The sequence below is a fragment of the Phyllobates terribilis genome, unplaced genomic scaffold (genome assembly GCF_046119375.1).
Source record: "Phyllobates terribilis strain yellow unplaced genomic scaffold, ASM4611937v1 Scaffold_116__1_contigs__length_5312468, whole genome shotgun sequence".
Taxonomy (NCBI): Eukaryota; Metazoa; Chordata; class Amphibia; order Anura; family Dendrobatidae; genus Phyllobates; species Phyllobates terribilis.
The window spans coordinates 1,926,840-1,944,543 of NW_027362876.1; the positions used below are offsets into that span (position 1 = coordinate 1,926,840).

The 17,704-nt window shown below is 45.2% G+C and overlaps 1 pseudogene; it reads right to left on the reverse strand.

Annotated features, from left to right (window-relative positions):
- Window positions 1-17,304, reverse strand: part of LOC141201451 (uncharacterized) — a 50,195-nt pseudogene extending 32,891 nt beyond the window's left edge.
- Between the last annotated feature and the right edge of the window lie 400 nt (window positions 17,305-17,704).

Below are 17,704 nucleotides of genomic sequence, written 5' to 3' on the forward strand. Positions count from 1 at the left end.
TGCCTATAAATAAGGGTTAATAGACCTTTTGTATCCACTGCTTTAGCAATGGTATCTATTGGGTGATGTCCATCAATCAGTATGGCGTTTATTCTAGCACCCCTATCCTCCCACTCACTAATATTATTTAGCTTCTGTAACTCTGGTAAGTTATAGTTGTGCCATAAAGGAGTATAGTTTATGTACTTTTCAATCCCCAGAATATTTTTACCCCTATCCCACACCTTATATATTAACTTTAGTGTACGACATTTTAAGTAATTTTCTCGAGGAGGCCCCATATCTAGTACCGAGAATGGAAGCTTTCACTTGGTTCCTTCGATAAGTAGGTCCCTGAAATTACAAAATATTTGTGAGTACCCCATGAAACTACTTTAGCTCCATTCTAGGGTTAAGCAGGTCTGCGTATACCTGGAGGGAAGCAGATCATTGTCAAGGAGATCAATCCGCTCAAGCAAATGGGCGACTTTAGCTGTTCTCTCCTTTTTTTAGCTTTTTCGTATGTTTTATTATTATACTTCTAAAGACGCATGTGAGTGCTTCCCATTTAAATGGTAAGGCAGTTTCATCATGCTCATATATTTGAAGGAGTCTATAGTCTCAAGAAGGTCTGAGACACAGTCAGTCTTTCAGCAGATTATCATTTAGGTTCCAACATCTGAAGCCTTGGTGGAGTCCGGCATAGTCAGATCTATAATATAACGGGAGATGCGTATCTCTGTCTGAAGCCTTTATAGACTGCGCAAGCGTGACACGCCTGCGTAGTCTGGCTCCAAACAGAAGAACGCATGGAGCCGTTACAGGTAAGAGGAGTGTGTATTGCGCCGGAGATCACGGTATGCGTAGGCACTGAACGCATACCACGATCTCCGGCGCCATACTTACATACTTACCTGACCTCTCTTCGTCAGAGACCGGGGCAGGAGTCAAGGCGTCAGAGTCAGCACATGCGCATAGCGCTATCTGGCGCCATTTACTGAAGACACATTTGCAGTGTGTCTTCAGCAAAATGGCGCTGGACAGCGTGGTATGGGCATGCGTTACTCCGGCGCTGCACTCCTCCCCCGGCCTCCGGCAGAACAGAACACCACAGCGCTAGAGCACAGGGAAGAAAGGTGAGTATAAGTGTTTATTTTTTTGTATGTGTGCAGAGTGAAAGGGATGAGGGGTGCCATACATACCAGGATTGGGGGGCGAGGGGGCCACACATCAGGATTGGGGGATGAGGGGTACCATGCATACCAGGATGAGGGATGGGGTGCCATGCATACCAGGATAGGGATGAGGGGTGCCATGCATACCAGGATGAGGGATGGGGTGCCATGCATACCAGGATAGGGATGAGGAGTACCATACATACCAGGATAGGAATTGGGGGTACCATGCATACCAGGATGAGTAGTGAGGTACCATGCATACCAGGATAGGAATGCGGGGTACCATGCATACCAGGATAGGGATGAGGGGTACCATACATACCAGGATATGAATGCGGGGTATCATGCATACCATGATGAGGGGTACCATGCATACCAGAATAGGGATGAGGGGTACCATGCATACCAGGATTGGGATGAGGGGTACCATGCATACCAGGATTGGGGATTGGGTGCCATGCATACCAGGATGGGGATGAGGGGTGCCATGCATACCAGGATAGGATGGTGGGGACAGGATGGGGGCAGCAGAAATACTAGGAGGGAGGCAGCACATACCAGCATGGGAGACCATATACCAATAAAAATGCTCGCCACCCGGGTATAGAACGGGTTCAATAGCTAGTTACAATATACAGGAGCATGATCTGACCATACGGCAGTTCCTACCTGAGATGTAGGTTGCCATGTAGGCAAGTGACGGCTAATTAAGAAAAGGACTATATAGCTATGCATATTGAGTATGGGAGAATAATAAGTATAATCCTTTACGTCTGGATGTAGTATCCTCCATACATCGACTGGTTGAGACCAAAGCACAATTAGCAAAGCTTTTGTTTGTGGTTTAGATAGGTGACTCCGGCCCAGGAACCCGTCTAAAGAAGGATCCAAGACAAAATTAGAGTCACCTCCAATGATGATAAGGTCCTCCGCAAAATATTTTAGTTTGTTTAAGTATTGACGGCATGTCTTAATTTGGTCACAATTAGGGAGATAGAAGTTTGCCAAAGTCAAAATTTTGGAGTAGATGGAGATCTTAACAAACACGAACCTCCTCTCCGTGTCAGACAGTGTTTCTACAATAGTACGCGGCAGTGATCTGTGCCGGCCTATACTCAGCACCTTAGACTTCAAAACTGCATTTTTCTGGGACGCCAAGATGAATAATATCTATTAGGAATCTGAGGTACAGTATATGATCGCCTCTAAAGTGTGACTCCTGAAGAAAGAGAAAATGTACGTGCTGTTTATGCCTGTGATAAAACACTTGTGCTCCTTTCTCTGGAACATTAAGTCCTCTGACATTCAATGCGCAAGGTTTGAGTTGTGCCATATTATATGAAAAAAAGGAGGAGGGGGAAGAGAGAAAGATTAAGAGCAAAGAGGAAGTATAGACGGTAGATAGTAACGTCTACCTCTCAGTGTCTAAGAAGTATAGATTATGAATATATCAAAACAGTAGGAAATTGTGAAACAAGCAGATCCCAATGCAAGTCCCTAACTGGGGGTTGTCTTTACAGGCGTAAGTCAAACTTTCAGTTCTAGGATTCCTATTAGGTGGAACCATGGAATATAAAGCAAGTAATGTAATACAGCCTGATATTACAGTAGTATCATGTGAACTCAACTTATATCCTGGTCTAAGATCTTTTATGAACTTAGACATTCTATATAGTAGAAGAGTGGCAGCTAACGCTCTATTTAGATATATCTAATTATATGCTTAAAGAAATAAGTAAGCATCTGCAAACTGTCTCTCATCAGGAAAGACAAGATTCATTTCAGGAGCTCATATGATTGGCAGGTTCCTTTCCCATCTGGCTGCATCACCATCAAGTTCCTGACCCATTGAACACCTTCTGCGACGTGCTGGAACTCTCTGTGGCAATGGTGGAGCAGGTGGCCAGTCAGATATATGGAATGTCCAGGGCATCACAGAAAGGTCTCATGTTGCTTGGATCTTTGAAAATATACAGCTGGAATGGGTACCCCCAGGAGTTCATCAGGCCATTTTCCCGGATGGCATCAAGTAGTGGTTTCAATACCCTTCTTTTAGCAAGTGTCATTCAGATAGATATGTGAGCAATTATATGCGTTTTCCATTGAAATCACCAGGACCCAACTCCCCTGCTTTCCTCACAATGGCCTCTTTTACTTTGAAAAAAAGTATGCGACAGATAATGTCTCTTGGACGCTCAGGATCTGGGCCATGATTGCCTATTGTACGGTGCGCCCTGTCAATCTCCTTATCAATAGGATCACTAAGGATATTATTGAATAATGTCCATAGTGTTGACATTGTGGGGGTCGTGATGACATTCCACTCGTCCTCCAGTCACTCCAAATTCAAACTATGAGCATGGGTCAACCATTCAAAGAATGAGTCAGACAACAAGCTGGTTCAAGCTCAGAGCATGCTCAGAAGGCTACTACAGACAACGTCCTCAGCAATGTTCTGCCTTTATTTTTTTACATGCACAAATCTAAATATACTACATAATGGGGAGGGGATAGGGGTTGTCCGGAGCGGGGTAAGCCATGAAAGTCCAGTGTCTGGCCACTCCTGATTGGTCCACATCTCCTTATCTCAGTCTCTGGGCAGATATTGCAGCCGTCAGCTTATAATCTTGTTTCGTTTCTCTGAAATAAGTCTTGGCAACACTGGAACTGTCTTAGTTTAAGTTTCGATTTGAGTAATATATAGCAAGGAAAGCTTATTGTTATATGACACAAAATGGTGGTTAGTACATTAGCAAAAAAGCGTATAAAAGTTACAAAAGTATAAAAGTTACAAATATATATATTCTCTTTTACCCCGACATTCCCCCCTAAACATTAAGCTTTCCCTTGCTTCGGGGCCTTTGAGACTGTCCATGTGTGGGGAGAGGGGAGGTGGATTTCTTCACCCAATCATCTTAGAAGCTGCCCCCTTATGGGACGCCCCCAGACAATCGAGCCCTATCCTGGGTGACACATGGAGTTCTCCCAACTATCCCTAAACTAAATCTCTCAATTGAACTTTAGCATGGGGGGGTCTGGTCAGGCTTGTTCAAAAAAATGTATTTCTCCATATCTTCTCTTGATTCAGAAAGGTCCCTGAGGTTGGGACAGCATTGGTTATATTTTCCTGTATAAGGGGACTATGCAGCACAGGACCACCAGGCCCAATACTAATAGACCTCCCATTACTAGACAAACTTGTTGGAGGAATCCCTTGAGCCCTCCCAACCAACTTGAGAAAAAGGAGGTATCTACCCCTATGTGGTAGCTGTCCACCCTGGGACAGACAGTAAGCATATGGAAAGGATATAGAAAAAGGTAGTCATCTTTTATAGACTCGTTCTGTCTCTCTTGCAGTGGGAGGCGTGAATCCAGGTGCTCTTGCCCTCAAGCTTCAGAGCCGTCGGGGTGGTGAGAAGCACAGTGTACGGTCCCTCGAACTGCGGCTGGAGGCAGTCTTTCCGGACAAACTTCTTCACATACACTAGATCGCCTGGGATGAAATCATGTACTGCATCACCTGTAGATTCTGGGAGAGAAGCAGATACTGGAGAGCGGGTGTTAGTCAATTCTCTAGACAAGGCAATCACAAATTTTACCACTCTATCATGTGTTTCAGACAACTCTTGGGGCCTAATCTCTCCTATCTTGGGTGGGGTCCCAAACAAAATTTTATAGGGAGTCAGCCCATGTTTGGCCTGAGGAGTGTGTGTGATATGATACAATACTATAGGGAGTAGGTCGGGCCAGGGGAGGGGATGATCTTAGGTCATTTTCAAGAGCTGGGTCTTGAGTGTGGAATTCATTCTCTCCACTTTGCCTGAACTGGCAGGATGGTATGGAGTGTGGAGGCCCAAATCTGTTCCCAACATGTTCCAGAGTTCTTCGTAGATATTTGCTGTGAAAGCTGGTCCTTGGTCCGATTCTATGACTTGGGGAACTCCAAATCTGCAGGCAATTTCGGTGATCAGTTTCTTGGCTGTGACTTTAGCAGTCATGTTGACAACCGGGTAGGCCTCGGGCCAGGCTGAGAACATATCCACGGCTACCAAAACGTACTCCTATTTTCCTGCTTTAGGCATTTGGATATGGCCGACTTGTATTCTCTGCCAAGGGTAGTCTGGTTTAGCCAGGTGTTGGAGAGGGACCCGTGCCGTACACGTTGGGTTGCAGGTAGCGCAGACAGAGCAGGATTTTGAGTACGCAGTCACAGTGGAAGAGATTCCGGGTGCAAAGTACAGTTTCTTGATACATGCCAAGGCTTGATTCTTTCCTCTGTGTATAGGCCCGTGAGCCCATGCTGCCACAGCTGAGTACATGCGTCTAGGCAAGCAAGGCTTCCCATCCACTTGGTAAAGAGTCGAGTTGACCTTTGAATCTTTGCGACCTGCCAGCACGGCTCCTGCCGATTTCCATTGCTTGACTTCTTCAGTGGGGGGTCTTCCTTTGTTCCTCACACAATTTTTCTTCAGGCATCTTGACCCCCCTGGATTCCACTCGTGTCTCCGCTGGACTTGTATGGTCTTCCGCCGGCTGTTCTTTGGCTCTTGCTCTAGTGAGCGCCACAGCTACGGTTTGCAGGGTCTCCCCCATCTCTTCTTCCTTTTCCTGCCACTTTGATGACACATTCTCCACTGCCACAGTCTTGGCTGCTTGGTCAGCTAGGTGGTTGCCGCTGGCTTCTCTGGATTCTAGTCTTCCATGAGCCTTGACCTTCATAACAGCAACCTGAATGGGTAGTTCCAGGGCCTTCATTAGGGCCTTAATCCATGAGGCATGTTTCACTGGTGTACCTGCAGCTGTGATGAATCCTCTAGACTTTCACAAGAGTCCAGAATCATTGCAAATTCCATGTCCATACCTGGAATCGGTATATATATATATTCGCCTTTGTTCCTGCTGCCAGGTGGCAGGCCTCTGTGAGAGCCACAAGTTCAGCTTCTTGTGCAGACATGTATGGTGGTAGAGCTTCAGCCTTGAGGACTGTTAGGTCCGTTGTGACAGCATATCCCGTGTGGAACTTCCCTTGAGGGTCTGCGAGCGGATGTGCCACCATATTCTCTGGAGCAGAAGTCTCTTCCTGCAAAATTTTTATACAATCATGAGGTTCCACCAATGGACCTTCACCCTCTTCACCTTCCCCCCTAGAAGGTGGAAGCAAAGTGGCAAGGTTGATAGTCAGACATCTGGTAAATGTTATATTGGAGGGCAACAATAGGGAACACTGCAGCCGCAGGTGTCTTTGGTTGGTTAGATGTTTCGGAGATGTTTGTTGCAGAACAGCTGAGAGATCATGGCCGGCCTGTATAACTAGATCATGTCCAAGGACGATATCAGCTGACTTGTCAAGGAGGATGTGAGCAGCGTGGACCGCCTTAAGGCACGTGGGGGCAGTTCGGGCGACAGGGTCCAGGCGGGCTGAGTAGTAGCCCAAAGGCCGATACTTATGATCATAGCGTTGTGCTAGAACTCCAGAGGCATGACCTTCCGATTCCGAGACAAAAAGGTGAAATGGCTGAGTATAGTCTGGTAAGCCCAAGGCCGGGGCAGAGACAACAGCCTGTTTAAGGCGGTCAAAACATAGTCTGTGTTGATGAGAAACACGTGGATCTTCAGCATGAAACCAAACTGAGCCTTCATTTTTGAGACAGTCGTACAGAGGTTGCATGAGCTTTGAGACATCAGGGATCCATTGCCTGCAGTAAGTGATGAGACCAAGGAAAGTCTGCATAGCGGAATAGGTAATTGGGAAGGTGATATCCATGATGGCTTGTTTTCTTTCTTCAGTCAGATGTCTAGCACTTTGTGATATACAATGTCCGAGGAAAATGACCTTGGGCAGACACCATTGGACTTTGCCTTTCGAGACTTTACAGTTAGCTGAGTGAAGAAACCAGAGAAGGGATGCTGACATCTCTGGCAAATTTTCTTCAGTGCCACAGAGTAAAAGATCATCCACATACTGTAGAGAGGTGACCTGAGGGTTCTCTTGAACCCATGGCTCCAGAATAGACTTCATAGAATGAGTGAATTGGTTAGGAGAGTTCTGGGCTCTTTGCGGAATCCTGGTCCATGTAAGCTGTGCTCCTTGAAAGGTGAAGGCAGAAAGAAACCACGAATCTTCATGTAAGGGTATACTGAAGAAGGCGTTGGCCAGATCTAACACCGTAAACAAGGTGGCCGTTGGAGGCACCTGAGACAAGAGGGTGTTTGGGTTGGGTACCACTGGAGTTTCTAAAATGGTAGCTGCATTTGCATTGACCGCTCTGAGATCCTGAACCAACCGGTATCTTGGAGGCTCTCCCGGAACGGTTTTCTTTTTTACAGGAAAGAGGGGTGTATTGCATGGAGATACACATCTGACAAGGACTCCTGATTCCAGGAGGGAAGCGACTTGGGTACTCAAGCTTTGTTCTTGTGCAGCCTTGAGGGGGTATTGTGGCAACCGTGGGTACCTGTGTCCAGGCTTGAGGTGTACTCGGACCGGGGGAACCTGCAGGAGGCCGACGTCCTCTGGCCCACTGGACCACAGAGAGTGAGGGAATTGTGAGGTATTAAGAAGAGTGTGAGGTTGTATGGTCATCATCATGAGAGGGAAGGCTTTAAGAACACAGCGGTCTTCAGTCCCTTGTTCGGAATGAGGGTCCCGCAAAAGAAGCTCCATACCATGGTTTCCGAAGGTAATTGTTGCCTTCATCCGCTCTAAGAGATCGGCTCCCAACAGGTTGACAGGGCAAGTTTCAGAGACCAAGAATCTTGTGAGTACTCCGGTGAACGGTCCTGCAGACACAGGGACTGTGAGTGGAGAAGAAATATGTTGGCCTCTACCCCAACACAGGTGAGGGTATCCGGTGATAGGGATACAGAAGGAGGGAGCTGTGCAGAGGAAATGACAGATGTGGCCGCCCCAGTGTCCACCAGGAACTCCAGTGGTTGATGGTCCATGGTTGTGTGGACCGTCACGGAACGACCGGTCATGGTACTGTCTGCGGGTTGGACAGTCTCTGAGGATGTGGTCAAGGCTACCACACTCCCAACACAACATTCGTCCTTCAGAATCACGAGATGGTCTTTTGTTTCTGGATGGTCCCCTGTCATCTCTTCTGTCTTGTCTTCTATATGTGGGAGGAGTATCATCACCTGTGCCTTTAACCATTACCCACTTGATTCCATGTTGGTTGCCAGGGGGTGGGTAGCTTTCTTGAGCTTGATATACCATGGCAGGAGCGGTTTTCTTCTTTGGCTTAGTATCTTTTTCCATTTTTAGCATTGATTTTTGGAAAGCTTTAACGAAGTCCACCGCGTCGTTGAAAGAAGAAGAACAAATCTCGGGCCGTACTCTCAGGACTTCATCTCTGAGAGCGTCTTGTAGGCCATCTACTAGGGCCTGAACCAACAGGGCGGCCTGCGTCTTGACGTGAGGACTGTATCCGAGATCCTTAAAATGCATGCTGAGTCTTGCAGTATATCTTTCCACTGATTCATCAGGGTCTTGTTGAACATCTTGTACAGACCCAGCTTGATCTGACAAGTGATCCTGAGCCCAGACTTTTAACTGTTTCATGTATTCTAGGCCGGATTCATACGTACTAAGGGATCCTGCTTTTGTGGAATCCATGGCCTTTTGAAAGCTCTCCGTTTTCGGCTAAGTGAGCCTGGCATTCTGCAGCCAGAGTAGAACCAGCAGCAAGGGAAATTTTGCGAGCCAATCCTCCAACATGGCTCATACAGGTGTTTGCAGGGTTGACTATGGCCCCCACCCGATGTGTAAGGATGTCACCATAGCCTATTGACAGAGTGACAGGGCGTCCTGATGGGTCTACTAGGTTCCGGGAGCGGCAGGGGTCCCAGACTTCTGAGGGGCTGGGGGGGTGGTGCTCTTTCAGCAGTTGCTTGGAGCAAGGGCCGGAGTACGGGTAATGGATATGGGGTGGAGGATGCCATAGGAGACGTATGGGGTAAAGGAAGGGGGGGGGGGGGCTGGAGTATCTTGAGCCCATCCCTCATCTGGCTCCGTATCGTCTTGAGTAACAGTATGTTGGCGGAGGGAGAGCAGTCTGGCCTGAAATTCTGGGGGGGTTGAGGAGGATATCCCCAGGGTTGTGGGTGACTCCCATAGGAAACAGGGGAAGCGTCTCAGCATCGTGGACTGGAGCAGAGGGTGTCACATTAGTTTCAGATGGGTGCTCTGGGACTGCGGGCTTTTCCACCTGTGCTGGTGGCTGGTAATATGCACCGGACGGATCTAGTAGTGGATATAGGCCGGATTGGGGCTTTCCGGGCCTCCCACAACAAGTAAGAGGTGTAACAAGATGGCCGTGGGAGGGAGGAGTTAGAGTGGGGGTGGGATTATTCTTGGGGGCAGGCTGGGCATCGTGCCATGGGCGGCCCGCCCAGAGTGGGTTTTGCTCTCCACACACCCGACACGTCCACCCTTCCGGTGATTTGGCGTCGGCGCCATTATAGGGTGGTGACTGAGGGCTCAGTGTAGTGACAGGCATCAAAGGTGCAACGGCCATTTTGGGGGCACATAACAAATCACATTCTGCAGCTTTCATGTATCCGAACAAAGGCTCGGCATTCTCTGTTCCCCCCTGCACCATCTACTCTAAGATGTGCTTGAGTCTGGTGCAAAAATCCTCACCCAACTTTCCCAACTTCTGTGTAATACATTCTTTCTACACTGAAAACTAAAGCCTGCCTGTACTGGATAAGCTTATCATATTATACAAATTCCTAACATTCTTCTTGCCTTCTTGCCTTCCCGTAACTCCACTAATTGGCTTAACTCCTACAGCAGCATTCCGCAACTTACGAGATCTTTCAAATTTGAATATACACAACATTTTCTTATAGAATGCAATGATCTGTCGCGACTCAGATCACTGGTGCAGTCCACAGGTCGCCACTCCTCAGTGTAGAGCACACCTCAATACACTGATGAGATAGAGAGACACCTCAATCTAACTCCTTTCCTAGCCTTGAATGGCGACTTTACAGTGCGACTCACCACGGCACCCTGACTACAGGTCACCACCCGTCAGTGTAGAGACACCTCAATACACTGATGAGATAGAGAGACACCTCAATCTAACTCCTTTCCTAGCCTTGAATGGCGACTTTACAGTGCGACTCACCACGGCACCCTGACTACAGGTCACCACCCGTCAGTGTAGAGACACCTCAATACACTGATGAGATAGAGAGACACCTCAATCTATCTCCTTTCCTACCACGGCACCACCCGACAGTGTAGAGACACCTCAATACACTGTTTCTTAACCTTGACTTTACAGCAGTCTCTGTGTTAGACGAAGAGCACTCCTCAATTCGTCACAGATTCTGACAGCACAACACCTCCTTACACTACAATTCAGGAATGCTTTGAAACCTCGACTATCAGTTACGGGAAGCAGCTATCTAAGAAAAGTACAGTGACCGGGGGAGGAGGAGGTGGTGTGCACACGAGCACGCGCAGGCATGCGACGTCACTCGTTTTAACACTTGCTGGTTCAGGACGTGGTGCGGGACGCCTGAGGTCTCATCACTCGACCGATCACCCACCCAGATCCAACCTGACAACCCAACAGGAACCGCTGCGGCTGACACACAGGCAAGTGAGACATATAAAATACATCTCAACTTACCGTGTTCGATGGAGGTTGATCAGGCCTCAAATTCAGCCACCGCGGTCACCACCAGGGAAATCAGCGATATGGGTCCGGGAGGGCGGCGTACCGCTAGCCACGCCGCACGTTGAGCGCCATTTGTGGGGGTCGTGATGACATTCCACTCGTCCTCCAGTCACTCCAAATTCAAACTATGAGCATGGGTCAACCATTCAAAGAATGAGTCAGACAACAAGCTGGTTCAAGCTCAGAGCATGCTCAGAAGGCTACTACAGACAACGTCCTCAGCAATGTTCTGCCTTTATTTTTTTACATGCACAAATCTAAATACACTACATAATGGGGAGGGGATAGGGGTTGTCCGGAGCGGGGTAAGCCATGAAAGTCCAGTGTCTGGCCACTCCTGATTGGTCCACATCTCCTTATCTCAGTCTCTGGGCAGATATTGCAGCCGTCAGCTTATAATCTTGTTTCGTTTCTCTGAAATAAGTCTTGGCAACACTGGAACTGTCTTAGTTTAAGTTTCGATTTGAGTAATATATAGCAAGGAAAGCTTATTGTTATATGACACAAAATGGTGGTTAGTACATTAGCAAAAAAGCGTATAAAAGTTACAAAAGTTACAAATATATATATTCTCTTTTACCCCGACAACATGATTGCTTGTGCATTGATGCTTTCAGGTATACCCCTTATCCAGATATTATTGTGATTTTCTTGATCATCAACCATATTAAACAGATGGTTTATTTACTGCCTGTGAAGATCCAGTGTTAGTTTCTGAGCATTATGATGGCCTCTAACTTGGACGACATTATCCTCTAATCTCTGTACCTTGTCAGTAAGCTGTGACAGGACAGACGTGAGGGGACGTATTTCAGTATTGTATGTGGTCTCCAGCCTCTGAATATATTGCTCCATATCTTCTTTAGTAGGGATAGACGCAATCTGATATACAAATAAGTTATGTTGTTCCCCATATCAGAATAACCTGTGGCTGGGGGGTAAATGTCCCTGTGAAGCAAGCACTGCTCAGTATGTGGGCTTTGGTGAGCGTACAGGGAGATTTGTGGAGCTGTTTTCTTGTGAGGCTTACATTAAGAGAGAAGCTGGTGCAGGACATACAGCCTGGAGCTGTCTGGCATCATGAGGGTTAAGACAGCTTCTTTTTCCATGCTGAGGTGAGGCAGTAATAGCTCTGAAGCAAGAAGATAAGACCTTCCATAAGAAATGCTGCATACCAGACATGCTGCCAGAGGTGGAGGACCTCAGATTAACCTCTGATCTTGTCTTTCTTTCCCATATCGGACAGCATGTTTGAGGCTGTAAATTGCTTATAATTCCCCCAGGAACACGGTCTGAAGAGAATGCTTTCAGTGTGTGCATTCTCTTGGTGCTATGTCCAGGCCATGTCCTTCCTGTTGATGTACAATACGTCTGAAGGTGGCATTGATTGGGAGCAGGATTGTGAGATGTAACAATCTTGTCTGATCCTTACGGAAACGCGATGGAAACGGCGCCAGAACAGGAAGTGCGTATGTGTGTTTTTATTTTAACAAGGCCAAACATAAGGAATGAGAAGGAGTTGTCCTAGTAGTGGACAACCCCTTTATGAAAATACAATTTTTGGTTAAAAATGAAAAAGGCTTCTCTCCTGTGAGACTTCACTGAAGCTTGTAAAGAGTTGATTTCCATGTAAAACATTTCCCACATTAAGAACATGAAAATGGCTCCTCGTCTGTGTGAGTTCTCTGGTGACTAAGAAGTGATGATTTTTTCACAAAACATTTCCCACATTCTGAACAGGAAAAAGGTTTCTCCCCTGTGTGAGTTCTCTTGTGCTTAACCAAATCTGATTTATCTTTAAAACATTTCCCACATTCTGAACAGGAAAAAGGTTTCTCCCCTGTGTGAGTTCTCTGGTGCTTAACAAAATCTGATTTATATTTAAAACATTTCCCACATTCTGAACAGGAAAAAGGTTTCTCCCCTGTGTGAGTTCTCTGGTGCTTAACCAAATCTGATTTCTGGATAAAACATTTTCCACATTCTGAACAGGAAAAAGGCTTCTCCCCTGTGTGAGTTCTGTTGTGCTTAACCAAAACTGAGTTATCTTTAAAACATTTCCCACATTCTGAACAGCAAAAAGGCTTCTCCCCTGTGTGAGTTCTCTGGTGCTTAACCAAATCTGATTTCTGGTTAAAACATTTCCCACATTCTGAACAGGAAAAAGGCTTTTCCCCTGTGTGAGTTCTCTGGTGATTAACCAAATCTGATTTCTGGTTAAAACATTTCCCATATTCTGAACAGGAAAAAGGCTTCTGCCCTGTGTGAATTCTCTCGTGCTTAACCAAATCTGATTTCCAGCTAAAACATTTTCCAAATTCTGAACAGGAAAAAGGCTTCTCATGTGTGTGAGTTCTCTGGTGATTAACCAAATCTGATTTCTGGTTAAAGCATTTCCCACATTCTGAACAGGAAAAAGGCTTCTCCCCAGTGTGAGTTCTCTTGTGCTTAACCAAACCTGATTTCCGGCTACAACATTTTCCACATTCTGAACAGGAAAAAGGCTTCTCCCCTGTGTGAGTTCTCTGGTGCATAACCAAAGCTGATTTAAGGTTAAAACATTTCCCACATTCTGGACATGAAAAAGGCTTCTCCCCTGTGTGGGTTCTCTTGTGGCTATCAAGAATCATTTTACGATTAAAACATTTCCCACATTCTGAACATTAAAAAGGCTTCTCCCCTGTGTAAGTTCTTTGGTGATTAACAAGATCCAATTTCTGGTTAAAACATTTCCCACATTCTGAACAGGAAAAAGGCTTCTCCCCTGTGTGAGTTCTCTTGTGCTTAACCAAATCTGATTTCCGGCTAAAACATTTTCCACATTTTGAACAGGAAAAAGGCTTCTCCGCTGTGTGAGTTATCTGATGTCTGATTAAACTTGATTTCTCTGTAAAACACTTTCCACTTTCTGAACAAGAAAATGGCTTCTCCTCTGTGTGACTTCTCTGGTGATTAACAAGATTTGATTTCTGGTTAAAAAATTTCCCACAGTTGAAACCAAAAAATCTATTCTCTGCTGTGTGAATGCTTTGATATTTAAGAAAAGACTTTTCGAGGGAAAAACTATTTCCATATTCTGAACATGAAAATGGCTTCTTTGCTTTAGGAGCAATTTGTTTTTTAATGCTTATTTTGTGACTTTGATTTTCCTTAGTAGTCGGTAATGAATCAGAAGACAGGACCTGGTTCAAATGAGCAGATGACCGATCTTTGCTGTGAAGAGATGATGGTATATCTGGAGTAATGGTATTCACTTCAATTGTATCCTGTGGGATCTCAAGATCATCAGAATTAAAAATTGAAGATGTCAGCTGTCCCTCTGATCTCCTGGTACAGTCATCTGCCAAGAATAAAACCAATTATTATTTATGAATAACATATCCTTAAAATTTATATTGTTGAATATTTCTACTTAAACTCTATGTAAAAATGTACATTATGTAAAAGTATCATTATTTACCAAGAAAACATCACAGAAAAAAATCAGCCTTACCAACACCAAATCAGATAACAAATGCATTAGCATTTTAGTGTTGGTTGGGTGTACTGGGGTGTCTATACATGTGGGGTGCACTTATATAGTGCTGGGCAGTCTTGCTACCCAGTATGGACATCATCAGTATCCTAAGCCAGACACTGTGCATCAAACCTGCCTGTGTGACTGGCGTCCTATGCAAGCTTCATCTGTGTGCATCTTTAATACTAGGCAACCATCCTCTCCATGAATTGGTACGATTATTGGTGTTAGTAAGGCTGTATTTTTTTCTGTGATTTTTTTTTAATTTTGCCCTATGTTAGCCGTCATTATTCACCAAGACAATAACAGTTCACAGTCTAATAGAAAACCTCATAGTATGAACCAGTGGATCGTAGTGTCCAACTGTTTGTTAATTCTGCCTCCCTAATATGGAATAAAAAGCCACCAAACAATGTTATGTAGGGGAAAATAATATCAATAAAAACTTCTACTCATCTCACAAAAAACAAGTCCCCACTCAGGTCCATCATCTGTCAATGGAAAACCAGAGGTTTCCACATTATTAGTGGCTCAAAGGCTTTTGAAAAGCAACATGGCTTCCATAACCCAATCCAGCAATATCCGCTCCCCCAAAGTCAGATCTCCCCCTCGCTTCTGAGCCTTGCAGTGCGCCCAAAACACATTCAGCATCCATGTATTTAGCATTACTATAGTGAGAAGAACCCACTTAATTGATGGTGTGTGTCTCCTGGAGCACAATCTGGGCATAATGTGTTGGGTAATGAAACTATATATTTGCAATTTTCACTCTCCAACATCCACTGCGTGCTAATATCCAGAAAGTGAGTCAAAGTAGTCACTACTCCTATAGATTATATCACTGAGGGTTATAATTTCCAAAATGGAGTCACTTTATGGGGAATTCTACTGCTCTGGTTTTCTGTTATTACGTCATATTAAGGTTTCTGTAAATGGTGGGTCCCATCTCCTCTGGGATCTGCTCCTGCAACGTCTGCTTCTCTCACCAGGAGCCGCCTTATTCATCCTGCAGGCGGCACAGGTTATGGAAGAGACATAGGAACCAGAAGCTCTGGGTGGCACAGGTTCTGACCAGCCACTAAGATTAGGGTTGCTGGGACCAGTAGTACCATCCAGTCTGGCAGTATGGGTGTGTGTGCTGTTCAGCTGGAGTAATCTGCTCCCTGCTTCAGCCAACTGGAGAGCACCGCACCCTACTAAAGCTGGAAGCATATTGCCGGAAGCTGCCAGATACAGCCTTGTTCTCCTCTGGTTCAGTCCTCTGTGCTCAGCTCCCGGCTTGTGTATTTGTTTCCTGTTGTGACCTCGGCCCGTTTACTGATTACTTTTGTGTGATTTTGTATTTTCTCTGACCCCCTGGTTCTGACCCGGCTATCTGACTATTCTTCTTGCCATCTCACACCACAGAACATTAGATAACAATGTGGCCCAAGCTTAGGGGGTCTCTGTCTAAGTCCAAATCCATGTAGAGGGGTTAAAGGATGATGAGCAAGGCAAACCCTGGGATCTAGAAAATGGAGTAGATAGCGCCAAGCCTGTTTGTGGTAGCCATCTTTTGAGCTGCCAGGTGACAACGAATAGTGTCCACAATATATTGTGTCTGCCAACTATCCCAGCAACATCTACATTCAAATAGCTAAATGGCGCTTCTTCCCTTTTTAACCTGTCATGTGCCAGACAGTAGTGTACGATCGTATATAGGGGATTGTCAGATTCAAGAGAAGATGGAATATAATTTGTAAGGTTCATTTGTTTCCTATTATCCTTTGTGAAGAATTCCAAAGTTATCACCATATAAAGTGACACACGTCAGATTTGAAAAATGGGCCCAGATAGGAACACAAAACTGGCTGCAGGAAGGGGTTAAATCAGAGTATTTTGGGCACTAACTACCATAGTCAAAACTGTGAGTATAGACCATAACACATCTACTGAAATGATCAAACTCAACAGTCTTCATCAGTAAGTAGTGAGTAACTAGTGGTGAAACCTCTCTGTGGTAATTAGAGTATGGGGCTCGGTGGCTCTTGGGAATCTAAACTATCGTAAGGGACAATATTTTCTGTCAGATGAGTTTCAAGAAAAAATATTAGACATTGAAAGAGAACTTTTTATAATAGTGCAGAGATGAGGCATCTTATATTTAGCTTAGAGATATATCATGGCGCAGGTGTAATGTTTTTTTTTGTTTAGTTTATCACAATCCTGTTTGAAGTTAGTCGGTTTTAAAATAAATTGAAAAGTCAGGATAAAGGGAAACTCTGTTGTTATTGTACAGAAATTCACACTTGGCCTCACTGCACATTTAATGTTGTAGATCATAAATGTGAAGTTTGGCCAGAAAGACTGGACCTGGTCTTGTAGGAACCATATGAGCACATTCAGCAACACAGAAGGGAGAGAAGGTAGATTCATCCAATAAGATATCAGGGTTCTAGGAAGCCAATAGATCATTACCCTCCGCTTTCTCTTACAGGCTCATCATAATATTTTTTTCAAGTGATTTTCTGGTTTTGTGGTTTACAGATCTGGGCAGGTAACGTCTCCTAATCACAGTGAGTAGGTGGATCCTTCAGGTTGTAAGTTCTATGGAAAAGGGTTTCAATGCCCAAAATCATTTGAACAGTTTTGGGTGGAAGAGAATGTTGTGGTCTAGAGGCAAAATGGTGATCACACGATTGTGATACGGCCGGACTACACCACTGATAAAGCAGCCACAGCCGGTGACTGAGAAGAATCTGTGACTTCTCTGCATTTAGTGGTCACTACTCACCTGGGTAGTCATATGTAGGAATCTCCTCTTTACACCGCTCATCACCCCTCACATATGTCTCTGTAGTATTAATATGGGTCAGATCTTCACCCTGAAACAAATATTGTAAAAGTCACAGACAGATGGAGAAGTCACATCTATGATCAACTCTAATCCGGCCATTTCCACCGTTCTCATTACACAAGTATAAAACATATAATACTGGAGGATAAAACAAAACTGAGCACAAGACCTTCACAGCCATCTACACATCATAGGGGAGATCACATGACACCTTCTCTCCATCTACCTGATGATCCTGAGGACCACTGGGATCTTCTTGCTTACAGTCCTGTGGAAGAAGAGGACGAGGACATCTCTCTGGTGTTGTCCTCTTACTGGATAGATCTGGAGGAAACACATACAGGGACTGAATTCATTCTTTACATACAGATAATTATAGGCCGTGTGTATTTAGTCCTGTCCATTACCTGGTGATGTGAGGGGCTGAGGATCCTCCATCATGACGTCTTTGTACTAATCTTTGTGTCCTTCTAAATACTCCCACTCCTCCATGGAGAAA